Below are 14,436 nucleotides of genomic sequence, written 5' to 3'. Positions count from 1 at the left end.
TGGCCTCCCCTGACAGATTTGAGCTACTATGGATTTAAGTTGTATAAGTTCTAACCCATGTCCCAATTGGGCCATGTCCTTACACCACTCAACCACCTCCTCCTAGTCCTCTTCAGTCATAACTGTAACAGGCCCTCTATGCTTTGTATTAGTCAACCCATTTATCAAATAATGTATGTTAGAGGCAACAACACCATGTTTTTTTTGGAGGTAGGAATTGAATGTCCCTTAAACTCAATGTCATCAATTGCAGCTAACATGTCTTGCTTTGTCCAACCTTTGATGACACTTATTTTCTTTATTGAACTTGCACCTTTCACTATGATTGAAGGTGACTCGATGGTTGATGGTGGAATAGAATGATCTGCAACCACGATGTCCTTTTCAATGACATTACTGGGCGCATTGGGAGCATTCACATCACCCCCCTATCCTCATCTGATTCACTGGATCGCAGTTGGCCCCCCCTCGCCCCTCGCCTCCTCCTATTCCTTGTATGATTTGCAATAGAAACTCTTGGCATTGTTTCCACAACCTGCATAGTTACCATGAAATTGTGATTTTAAAAAACTGTATTAGAAAACAAGATAATTCATTGGCCTTTGCAATCAATGAGCAACAATAATCAGTTCTTTATCTATATATTGTAACTAAATACATCTCAGATCTGAAACTCATAATTGGAAGGGTTTTCACACATAAAATTTCATACTACAACAAGCTTGGAATAATTAAATTCACAGAAAGAAACAAGAAATCTAGAAAGAAACAGTGAGGATTCACACATAAAATTCACGCACAAAAATTCTTTCTAGATTTCTCTTACAGGGTTGTGGGCTTTATTTGATTGATTTGTCTAGGGTGTGAGGATATTCTAAGGTCTGTTGCATGTTATTGATGATTGGAGTGTATTTTTTCAGTCACTTGTAAGCTTACTTCTCCTCAACAGTGACCTATTTCCGACTTTCGAAAAATATTAGGTCTGAAGCGTTGCTATTATAGTAGTCTGATATTGAATTGCAGGGCTTGAATTTGAGGTTACAATGGAATTGACCCTTTCTTGCATTTTAAATTCTTTATTAATTCTTAGTTGGTAAAAATATGAGTTATGAGGAAGAGCTATTCCTTTTTCTTTTTGTAACAGCTTTGACATAACACAATTTCTTCAACACAACTAGCTTTCTGTGTCCTCAAATCATTGTTCTTGGCATTCATTCTATTCCTAGTTGGTAAAAATATGAGTTATCAGGAAGAGCTATTCCTTTTTCTTTTTGTAACAGCTTTGACATAACACAGTTTCTTCAACGCAACTAGCTTTCTGTCTCCTCAAATCATTGTTCTTGCCATTCATTTTTTTCTTGGCATTCATTTTATTCCTAGTTCGTAAAAATATGAGTTATCAGGAAGCGCTATTCCTTTTTCTTTCTGTAACAACTTTGACATAACACAATTTCTTCAACACAACTAGCTTTATGTGTCCTCAAATCATTGTTCTTAGTATTCATTCTATTCCTAGTTGGTAAAAATATGAGTTATAAGGAAGAGCTATTCCTTTTTCTTTTTGTAACAGCTTTGACATAACAAAATTTCTTCAATGCAACTAGCTTTCCGTGTCCTAAAATCATTGTTCTTGGCATTCATTTTATTCCTAGTTCGTAAAAATATGAGTTATCAGGAAGAGCTATTCCTTTTTCTTTTTGTAACAACTTTGACATAACACAATTTCTTCAACACAAATAGCTTTCTGTGTCCTCAAATCATTGTTCTTGTTATTCATTCTATTCCTAGTTGGTAAAAATATGAGTTACCAGGAAGAGATATTCCTTTTTCTTTTGGTAACAACTTTGACATAACACAATTTCTTCAACACAAATAGCTTTCTATGTCCTCAAATCATTGTTCTTGGCATCCATTCTATTCCTAGTTGGTCAAAATATGAATTATGAGGAAGAGCTACTCCCTTTTCTTTTTTGTAACAACTTTGACATAACACAAATTCTTCAACACAACTAGCTTTCTCTGTCCTCAAATCATTGTTCTTGGCATTCATTTTATTCCTAGTTCGTAAAAATATGAGTTATGAGGAAGATTTATTCTTTTTTCTTTTGTAACAACTTTGACATAACACAATTTCTTCAACACAACTAGCTTTATATGTCCTCAAATCATTGTTCTTGGCATTCATTTTGTTCTGGGCATTCATTTTATTCCTAGTTGGTAAAAATAGTTGGTAAAAATATGAATTATCAGGAAGAGCTATAGAGAGTAAGGGTTCTTAGTTGTAGTCTCTTTATGTAGTTATTCTCTTTCAAATTCTAAAAGTCTAAGGGTTTAGTTCTAGTTCTTTTTTTTCTTGCAAGTGAAAGCCTCAGAAAACAAAGAAGGCACACTCAATTGAAAAAGAGAGAGAATGGGTGTTATGCACACTGAATATGCATCCCTTTCATTGACTGAAAGAAAAGACAAATCTGTTACGATTCCACCCATACAACAGTACGATAGCAGGCCAATGGTAAGAGATTATAAACCTCTGAGGAAAGGATACCAGAGAAAGAAAGAAAACTTGATGTTGTTATAAACATTGCACCTAAGTGAACCCCGCGAGACAGAGGAGTAAGACTAGCTGAAACGGTCCTAATTAAAGCACAACACAATGAACCTTGGTAAGAAGGAGAATGAAAAGACCAGTATAAGAACATAGGAAAATCAGAGAATTGGTTGAATAAACTAAAAAACTTTAAGAAGGCCACGAGGGTCATATTTATTTCTCACATCCGCCATGATATTATTAGACACCATTCAAACTGGGTAGGGACATGTTAAAGGGATGGTCATCATTTAATTACACTTCCTCCTCTTACACTTCTTCTTCCTCCCCCATCATGAGCAAACCAGTGGAATCAAGCTTCTTCCTCCCTCATCATGAGCAGACCAGTGGAATCAAACGAAATAAAGTCATCTGCTACCTCTACATTATCATCATGATTAAATAGAATTTTAATGTCTATGGGCCAGTCTGTAGGATCTTAAACACCTTGCTCATATTATTCCTCATAACGAAATAAATGATTATCTGTTGCATCTCAATTGTCTAATTCCTTGTAGTTCTGCTCCTACAATGTTGTAGTTATCTCGTCTTAATTTGATATTGTAATAATTTGATATTCTAATAATTAAAAGAGAATTTCTAAATTAGTGGGTCTGTTATTCATTTAGAAATTCTTCTCTAACTAGACAGTGAATCTACCTCACATCAAAATTTTCTCTTTGAATTCATAAAGTTCCTAGGCCATTCCCCTTCTAGAGGTCACAAATCTCCTTGAAGTTGCTTCATTTCCTTCAAAGAATAAACATGATCCTACACTCTGGGATGCATCATCTTCAGGGCTATAAATTTATAAATTTATCAATTGATATGCATCATCTTTAGGATTGTATATTTATAAATTTATATGCATCATCTTCAGGACCGTGAAAGGATATTCTTTGCTATTATAGTATTCTGATATTGAATTGCAAGGGTCAGATTTTGAGGTTATAGTGGCATTGAAATTGATTACTAAATCAGTGGGTATGTTATTCATATAGAAATGCTTCTCTGATAAGATCTTGTGATCTGTTTAACACGTGATATTGGCTATAATGGCTTTAATTTACCATTGTCTCTCAACAAAAATAACATTATTCAACAAAAATGATTACATTATTCAACAAAAACAAACCTGTATGTCTTCATAACATTATTCAACAAAAGTGACACCATTATTCAACAAAAACAAACCTGTATGTCTCCAACAACTGATCAATAGAATGAATGTAACATTATGCACACACTTTGTTTGTATCTCTCCAACAATTGATGAATAGAATGAATGTAACAATGTCTGAACACTTTGATTGTATGTCTCCAGCAACTGATGAATAGAATGAATGTTTGAAATGAAAACCAATAAGAGTTGATGTTTTATAGTTTTTTTGATATATAATTTAATTGGTAGGGAAGATTGGCATGGATTGCCATCTCCCAAATTCAAATGTGTGGTCTGGATTGATTTGTACATGATCAAATGGATGATAATCTTTCATGGTTGATTCTTGTGCTTTCATGTGTTTAATTCTTGAATTGAAAAGGCTAGTGTGTTTAATACTTGAATTGAAAGGGTTGGTGTCATTTATTGCTTCTTCTGAACTAATTCCTGAATTGAATATTGTCATTTATTGTCTTCAACATGTTAAATGGTTAAATACACATGTACATATGGCTGACACACATTTCACCTATTCTTATGCAGGTATTACTGGGCAATGGGATGTGTTGCTCCAGTGGAAATCAGTGGGTGATTGTTTGATGGGATAGGTGTACTCCTAAACAGAATTCAATGGAATGTTTTGTAGTGCATTTTGACTTATTTGGTAATTCAGAGCTGGAGGTACTTGGGACATTATGTCTTGTCAACTTGTGATGTTAAGGTTTGGTGTTTGACACTTGTTGGCCCAATCAATATGTGGGCCCATTTTGGACTAAATTATATAACTTAATATAAACTATTTATGTGCATCTTTTTGATGGTTTATGAATATTTTTTGATGGATGTGTGAGACTAGTACTATAACTAGTATTGGTCTGTGCACAACAATAGAAGACTCTCCCTTATACAACAATAAAAGACTCTCTCCTATATTAATTTTGCTTTTTAAATTAAAAGGTTTTGATTCTAATTAGGGGAGGGATTCCTATTCTTGTGCAGGGACCAGTAGTTGATATAATACTGGTCCCACCAAACCACCAGTGATTAAGACTTTTGAAACCAAATTTTAAACAGAAATAAATAACATTATGTATAAATAAGTTTTAAATTATGTCCAAAAATCACCCATACATTGACTGGGCCCACAACTGTCCATAAATAGTATTTTACTACTTAATATTGCAAAACATATTGACCCAAGTAGAAAACAGCTAGAGCCATAAAGGCTTCCAAACTGGTATATTCCAGAAGTACAAAACAGCAGTCACTTCAACCCCCACTCATGAGAACTCCAACTTTGCATCCCAAATAAATATGCCTACCTGCACATAACAAAAGGAATGTATGTCAGCCATAACTGCTGTGTTGTTCAACAACTAAGCACCCTATGTTCAATAAATGACACCCAACCCAATAACAATTAAATCCAATTTGTTCAATAAATGACACCCAACCCAATAACAATTAAATCCACTTTGTTCAATAAATGACACCCAGACCCAATAACTGCAATAAATGACACCCAACTCATTCTATTTCTCATTAAAACAAATCAAAGCACATGGATCAACAAATAAACAATTCCCAACCATTAGATCACAGCAAATTAAATCCATACCACACATTCAAAATGAAGCCATTGCAATCCATGTGCATCCATGTCCACCAATTAAAATCAAGTCCCCAAAACTATAAAAGAAGTCCACCCACTGTTGAAGTTGCATCTTATGCTTTCAAACTATTCAGCAAACTTGAAGACAACATCACAAAACAGTGGCCAATATATTCAAGTTAGTTATATGAATTACATCTCATTCTTCTTACAGTTCTGTTTTCATTTATCAGATTTCTTACATTACAGTTCTGTCCATAGGGTGGTGACAGTTAACCTATACAGTTACAATTAACCTTTTTTATACAGAGTTTATGTATGTGTTCTAGCTTATACAGTTAACCTATTGAATACAATGGGAAACTTCTAAACATCTAAACATCGTTTCTCCTAGTTTCTTCAATGGGAAACTTCTAAACATCGTTTCTCGTCCTGTTGTCGTTCCCGATAACCCTTTATACACGGTAGGGTCTCCGCAACGAAAGCCCCGCTGTGTCCATGTTGATTGGACCAACTTAACAAAAGCAATATGAAACAATACACTGTACAGTAAGCTCAACTTTCACACTTCTAAAATAGATCATTTTTTCTAGGATTACAAACAAATTAGTGCAGTAAGCTATCAAACATCTTGCTTAGAAAGACAGCAAATCAAATAAGAGGACAAGATGCTATTAGATTTTAAGTCTGCTTAATAAAACAGGTGTTTTTAAGTTTAAAAATACTTGGGCTACATTAGTAATCCAGCTCGCTATTAAGCCATAGCTGCAAAACTCAAAACTTTAAAGGTGCCAATTTCAGAAATACTAGTTTAAGTTCTCCTGGCATAAGAATTATTATTTCACACTTGGTCATGTTATGAATATATATTAGAATTGCAAAGATTTTGGAACTTCAACAAAAGTGGTATACCAGAAAAAAACAGATACTGAAGAAACCCCGTGAACTTACATAATTATGAGAGAAAATTTCACAAATATATCAAAATATAATGAAAAGTGAGACCTCTCAGCCGAATTTTAAGTTCAGTTACATTTTACAAAGGTCGCGCTTAAGTGGTATACCAGGAAAAACAGATACTGAAGAAACCTGTGAACTTACATGATTATGAGAGAAAATTTCACAAATATATCAAAATATAATGAAAAGTGAGACCTCTCAGCCGAATTTTAAGTTCAGTCACATTTTACAAAGGTCGCGCTTATTTTTGCTCATGCAACAAGCACATGGAACAAACTAAATAGGATTTTAGTGAACTATCGGTGAAGTAATATGAGGAGATGCAAGCCATTTGTTTCAAAAAGCCTAAGGACAAATTAATTGAAAGAAGAGACAGAGTAACTGTAAAGGAAACAATCAAAACAGGGCACTGAATCCAAATTTCCAGTAAGCATGGTAAACACCAATAAAATACTAAGCACTGAAGCAATAATTTCAACTCTTTTGAAATTATGTAAAGATAGAGAAAAAGACTCATTTAGACATTACATGAAAAACTAAAATCAAACTCACAAATTCCATATCAGTCAAGTGGGAAGCATTTCTAAGTTTTTGTAACCAGATATGCAGAGGAAGACATGTCCCAATAATGTAAATAAAAGCACAAGTTTACCTCCATCGTAAAAATCTTGTTTTGACACCACAGATGAGAAAACATCTTATCTACCTAAATTTTTGTAGTCAAATATGCTAAGTAGAGAAAGAAAGTCCCAATAATGTAAATAAAAGCACAAGTTCACCACCATGGTAAAAACTTGTTCTGACATCACAGATGAGAAAAAATCTTAATCTCAAGATCTACCTAGTGTTGTAAGTTACAAATGGTATGAATTCTTTCAAAATGGTATTCATGTGTGTAAGTCTTTTGTTAGCCTTGAAAATTTAAGAATGCTATCTATTTATGTTTAATTTTATTTTTAAAACTGTAATAATTTGTTGACCTTATTTGTTGCTTACCTTACAGGAATTGAAGGTTAGCTTACAGGAATTATTCGATCATCAGCTTCATAGGGATAATTTTTGCAGAAGTAATAAAGCATAATTTAACATATATTCTAATGTCTAAATGCATGCAATAATTTTACAGGTTGTTGCATCTATGGCAAAAGGAAGTTACTCTGCTCGTACAAGGAGAAGTGGCAGGAGAGTGACAAGGGGTGCGCAGCTGCGATGCACATCGTCTGATGATGACAGGCCAGCTGATGTCGATGCCAGCAATGCACCAGGGAACATTGTTGAAGATGACCATGTGACAGCTGCTGATGTTAACACACCATCAGCCACAGAACCACCATCAACAACAGTCCAAGGAGCAAGCTCAACTAAAAAAATCAGTGCTATAAGAGGATGGACAAAAGAACAAATGTTAGTTGCAATTGACGACATAGAGTTTAATGGATACTCAGTTCGGGCATCTGCAAAAAAACATGGTATTCCTCCCTCATCAATACATTATTGGATAAATGGACTGACTCATACAAAACGTAGAGGGCCTCTTACAGTTATGACTGGGGATGAGGAGGCCGAGGTGGTTGAGTGGTGTAAAGAGATGGCCCAACTGGGACATGGGCTAGAGTTGATACAACTCAAATCAACAGTTGCTCAAATCTGTCAAGGGAGGCCAAACCCATTCAAAGATGGGTTTCCTAGTAAATCATGGTGGTTTGGGTTTAAAAAAAGGCATCCAGAACTTGTATTGCGTACTGCTGAGGGCCTTGACAGAGACAGAGCATTAAATTTGCGCCCTGCAGTTGTGCAAAAATTCTATGACACACTTTCTAGTGCTTATGATAAACATTCTTATGGAGCAGACCATATATGGAACTGTGATGAAACAGGTTTACAGGCAGGGAGGAATTGTGGCATGCGGGTAATTGCCAAGAGAGGGAGCCGAAATGTGCCAAAGATTTTGCCCAAGAGCAGGGAGTGGATAACTATTTTATGTTGTGTTAATGCAATTGGTACTTCAATCCCAGGATTTTATCTATTCAAAGGTAAAAATCAACTGAAAAACTATATACAGAACTGCGAACCAGGTGCATGCATGGCTGCACATCCCCATGCATGGATGACTAAAGAACTGTTTCTAAGTTGGCTTTTTCACTTTGCTGCATCGGTACCAGGTGGCGTCTCGCCTAATAACAGACACCTTTTGATATTAGATGGCCATGGGAGCCACATGGCTGTACAAACAATTGAGGAAGCAAACAATTTAGGCATCGACCTATTGACATTGCCAGCTCATACCACTCATAGACTGCAACCCCTTGATGTTAGTGTGTTTGGCCCTTTCAAGAACTATTTCAGGTCGGAGCGTGCTGCATGGATGGCAAAGAATCCAGGGGTTGAGGTGAAAAGGTTTGAGCTAGCAGAGCTTGCAAGTAAAGCTTTTAAAAGGGCTTTGACACCATCAAATATCAAGGCTGGCTTTAGGAGGACAGGAATCTGGCCACTGAACTATGATGCTCTCATGCATGATACTGGTTGTAGCCAAGCGTTTCATGTGGATGGTCAGGAAGAAGGGAATGCCCAAACAGGTGTTGAAGTGCAAGAAGTAGATGACCAAGATGATGTTGTTGCAGCTGGTAATATGATTTCCTTGTCTCAAGGACACTTATATGCTGAAGATGATGAAACTGTATGTGAAACACAATATAACAATGAACAAATTCGCAGTAACATGGAGATTGTTCCACCAAGTCAAGAACATGAAATTCCTGTTGTTGATATTGTTAATGTTATTGTTGAACATGCAGTTGACAATGACCAATTGACATTGCCAAGCCAAGTAACCCCACCTTCATGGCTAGCAGAAGCAATGATCAATATGAATGCACATAGTGTCTCAGCAACCAATGAAGAAAGCATGAACATGCCCTCACAACTAGCAAAATTGAACAGTGAAATTGTTCATTTTTTTGTGGACAATATATCAATGGAAGAAGATGAAGGACATAATGAGGCATCAAATGAAGATAATGATATAGTTCAATCAGTTCCAAAAGAAACTGGAAGGGAAGTACCAAGCAATGACATGCAGGTGGGAGGGGTGGAGAAGACACTTGGACGATTCCTAAAGCTACCAGTACAGAGAGTATCAATGAAAAAAAAGCAAGGTGCACCAGGTAGTCTTCGTCTGGGCCGAAGCTCACAGTTACTCACCTCAGAGGACTATATAAACCTGTTAGTTGAGTCTGAAAAAAAAGAAATTTGAAATGCAAGAATTAAAACAGAAAAAGAAGGATCTAGTCAAGGAGAAGAAGGCAGCAACGATTGTTGCAGCACAACATCGAGCAGATGAAAAGATTGAAAGAGATAAAGCAAGGCAAATTAAGGACCAACAAAAGCAAATGGCAAGACAGGAAAAGGAAAAACGAAAGGCACAACAAATGCTTGAAAAGGAACAAGGGATGATCAATATGGTTGACAATGATACAAGAATAGCTAATGAAACCAGAATTATTTCAAACTCATTGGACTCCATTGCAAATAATACACCATTATTCCAAGATCTCATAAACATTCAAGTGCCTCACTATACCACTGAGGGTTTACCCACTTGCCTTATTCCTACCAGAGTTGGTGCCAATTCTATGTATGCTCATTACACACCTCCACTTAATGTAGGGACCAGTAGTGCAAATGTGAGGTATGGGTACTCAATACCTCCATGGTTGGAAGCTGCAAATTGGAGTCAATCATATGGCAGCAATCAACCATTTCCTAATCAACCCTTGACAGGTAGGCCAACCTACTTGGCTCAAGAAGGTAACTCGGGGAGTTTTGGCACTCAAGATTCTCAGGGCCATAAAGAATAGGGGTGTCATATGTTTTTGTTTGTAACCACATTATGATGTGGATTTTGGATGGATTGTGTCTTTTTCTTGTCACAAAAACATTCTGGCTTACAACCTAGGTTGTTTTATTGCTTTGAAACACTAACAACATTATGGTGCTATGCATTCACTACATTGAAAAGCCAACAGCAGCTTGGTTGGTTGTAAAGCAGTTTTATTTGCGAGTTAAGCACAAATGATATCAGTCCACAAAAGACGCTACAATGATAACTTAGATACTTATTCCCCTTTTGAAATTGTTATGTCAATTCATATTATGTCTTGGGGCATCTTTTTCCACTGCAAAGATGAACAATATTTCACAAAATAAATCACTTAATACTTCACCATTAGCTTCAAAATGATGCTCCCAACACTGATAAGTGATTTCTTATGGATATTAAACCTTAGCAAATTGATTTCTTCTTACTAAAACAAGTACACCAGATCTCGAAAAGCATATTTCAGATATCAGAAAACATATACCAGACCTTAGATAAACACTTGGAAAGTCACCAACAGAAAAACATATGACTTTATTAGTCTCTTATGGTCAATGTGCAGTGGTCTTGGGCTTATTATTATTGTCTTATGGTATTTATGCAGTCACCGTAGCAATATGCTTTAGATCTAATTATTCATTGCAGTCAACAAGTATCATAGAAAGCAGGCCACTGTAAGCAGTTTTTCAACTTTGAAAGAATAACCTAGATCTAAGTAAGCTTACCTACAAGCACATACTTCTGTAAAATATCCTAACTCTCAAACACATCCATCTTCTATTGAATACAGAAAGAAGTTAATACACAACAATAGCTCAAAACCAAAACTGAACTAAACTTAAAGCCTACACAACATATGTACTCCACAAAGATCATAAAGAATTACAATTGGAACTACTGGACTCTTTGAAGTCATTTTCTTCATTTTTGAAGTAATTATTATTTAAATTTGTTGAAGAAAACCTGAAACACTGAGATAATAAGACACAGAGCTGCAAATAAATTCTCAACCATAAATAAGTAAATAAATCCAACAAATCTGATTTTAATATAATCAAATATGTAGTCATATATAGTTCTAAAATAATTGAGCTAAGTATTGTTCCAAGGAAACAAACAAAATGCATGTGATAGACAAAATTGAATGGCATAGGCAAACATGGGAGATAGTCTTTAGGAACCTAACCCAAACTACTGCAAGCACTATATCGGTATTCATCAGATTAGTCCCATGGAAGTGAGAAGCTAACACAATGCTTGAATAAGAGTACTCATTGTAATCAATTCAATGGGAATCGAAGCCATATGTGTGAAATAGTTATAGGTATAAATGTATTACAGCTTCTACTAATATGGAGTTTAAGCTTAGTCAATTATATATGGTACATCAATTGATACCGTGTAAGTGATTAGACTATACGCTTCATATTCCATATCCTTACATTGAGCTTATATCAGTAATATGTAAGAGTTATGATATCACTGTAATCAAGCTATACTAATACAGGAACAAGAGCTTATCGTAATTAAGGCATGTAGATTATGTGAACACTGTCCATAAGGTTATGCATTGTGATTACTAGTAACCAATACAGAGAAACAAGCTATCATAATATATGAATAATACGTAAGCTGCTTACACCATAGGCTCTAGTATCCTTCAAGAAGCAAACCAACATTCCGAAGGACAGAGACAATCTGAAGATGGTCTGAGACATTAGCTTAGAAGGACTGAGGAAGCTAGATCTTTGGAATGAAACACTAGACCTTGAATCCTTACAATACCTGCTTAGGAAGGAATCCGCATACCTTCTTATCTGTATAACTCCCTTCAAACCCTCAGAACAAGACTAGACGCAATAGAACCCTAGAAACAGCTTAGCCACCTTAAGACAGTCTGAAAAACTTCCTACAAGCAAACAACCTTACATCTCATAGAAGGATTTAGAACACCACCGGCTTAGGAGTCTTACAATTCATGAAGTATGCCTAAATTATATGGAATGGTACAGAAGCTCGAAAGGCAGTTGAAACATTCTCTGTTCATGCTCCAATATTGAAAGGCTGCCTATAATATGGCAGGGACCTGAAGCCTCACAATCTCCTGGTGGATAAGCGAAGAGGTGCAGTAAAAATAGCATATCTTGGCCTCGGAAGAGCATTTACAATTCCTATTAAGAAATATACACATGAGAATCCAAAACCCTAAACCCTTCAACAAAGCAGCTAATAAATTATACCTTCAACAAAACCAGAGGGCTACCATTATATCAGAAAAAAGCACAAGACCTTAACACCGAAAAGCTACAACATCATTTCCGTATGTTCCGAGTCTCACACTAGCTGCAAGCTTTGGAGATGGCAACCAAAACCAAGCTGCCATTAGAATCCAAAACCCTAAACCCTTCAACAAAGCAGCTAATAAATTATACCTTCAACAAAACCAGAGGGCTACCATTATATCAGAAAAAAGCACAAGACCTTAACACCGAAAAGCTACAACATCATTTCCCTATGTTCCGAGTCTCACTCTAGCTGCAAGCTTTGGAGATGGCAACCAAAACCAAGCTGCCATTAGAATCCAAAACCCTAAACCCTTCAACAAAGCAGCTAATAAATTATACCTTCAACAAAACCAAAGGGCTACTACTTAAAGCTGCCATACAAAACCAAAGGGCTGCTACAATAGAGATGGGAATAGAGACTTATAAAGCACTTAAATTCAATACGCAAGGTAAAACCTGTCTCCAAATTTAACAAAACTTCCAATAAGCGAGGTGAGGTGTTGAGAAACACACGGTGAGAGGTGTTGAAAAACACTTCAGAAAATGGCTGGTAGGATAAAAATCCTACCGGATAGAAGCCATCAGTCCAGAGCTCGCCACACATTCGGCGGACCTTCTCCAGTGCTCGCCGGACCTGCCACAGCTGCAACAATTGGAAAAAATTAACAAATGAGCAAATGCAGAAGAAAAAAACCACACAAATACCACCGAAATATGCAATTACCTGTAAATTGGTACTGGCTCCTCCCCAAACAGCAAATAGCACGAATTAAACAACCACCCAGGAAACCCTAAACCACCGGCGGTCCAGACTAAACAGCAATTGGCGGGCAAATAGCGCGAATTAAACAACCACCCAGGAAACCCTAAACCACCGGCGGTCCAGACTGAACAGCAATTGGCGGACATGAGCTCAACCATGGCGGACATCATGCACAGGTAATGGAGCCCTCCCGCGCCATCATCGGCGGAGGGCTTCGAACAAACACCGGACCCGAACAGAAAACCCACAGTCGGAGCATACATCGCGGCGTAAAGGCGGAAATGAGCGGATCCATGGTCGTTAAATAAACCCTAAACCCTTGACACGCATGTTAACAGGGGGCTCGTTAAGTTGGCGATGTGTTGTACGAGTCCACGTGCCGTCCACGTGCTTGTCCGCCAGGTGGAGGGGAGGGCGCACAAGTAATGGCGTCCCTCCCCTAGTTCTGAAATTTTTAAACACATTCTATTAAATTTATTAAAGTTTTGGAAAAATAAATATTAAATTAAATTATTTGAAAATTGATTTTTTTTTTAATTTTTTAAAATATAAAAACCATTTTACCTGCACGTTATTATTAATATCTTTGTACCGGGTAAACGCACACGTCATAACTCGCATTAATATCTTCGTATTACTCAGTGTATTTAGTACAACGAGTCAAATCAAGTGATAGAAATACATATTCCATCTCGGTGAATTTGGACGTTTTAATAATTATTTTTAATACTTTCTCATTCAAATATATGATCCACACTGGAAAGCTGCAGTCCTTATGTTCAAAGTTAAAAAATTTTGCTTTTTATGGAATATTTTATTTTGAATTTATGATTCGGAACTTTACCTTATGCGTTCAAGCTTAAAATCCATTATATTTGATTAAAACTAAATATTTATTAAAAACATATTTATAAAATTGAAAAATATAATTATTAATTATTAATTTTTACATTGGTTTTTTTTCTAATAAATTTAACTAATATAACTATAAAATTTTAAATAAATTTAATTTATAATTTTAGATTTTAGATTTTTTTAATCTATAATGTAGTAAGTATGTCTTTCGGATTAATCACATCGGTATTATTTGATCGATATTTCGAACCAGTTAATATAATTCATCCTCAGGACAAAGTTGATTAATCCAAAAGACATGCTTACTACATAATTTATAATTATTATTCTTGAAA

Source organism: Pinus tabuliformis, chromosome 4_2, assembly GCF_031772625.1.
Source record: "Pinus tabuliformis cultivar Carrire ecotype Pingquan chromosome 4_2, CPIR1, whole genome shotgun sequence".
NCBI lineage: Eukaryota > Viridiplantae > Streptophyta > Pinopsida > Pinales > Pinaceae > Pinus > Pinus tabuliformis.
Note: the sequence above shows the minus strand (reverse complement) of the source record.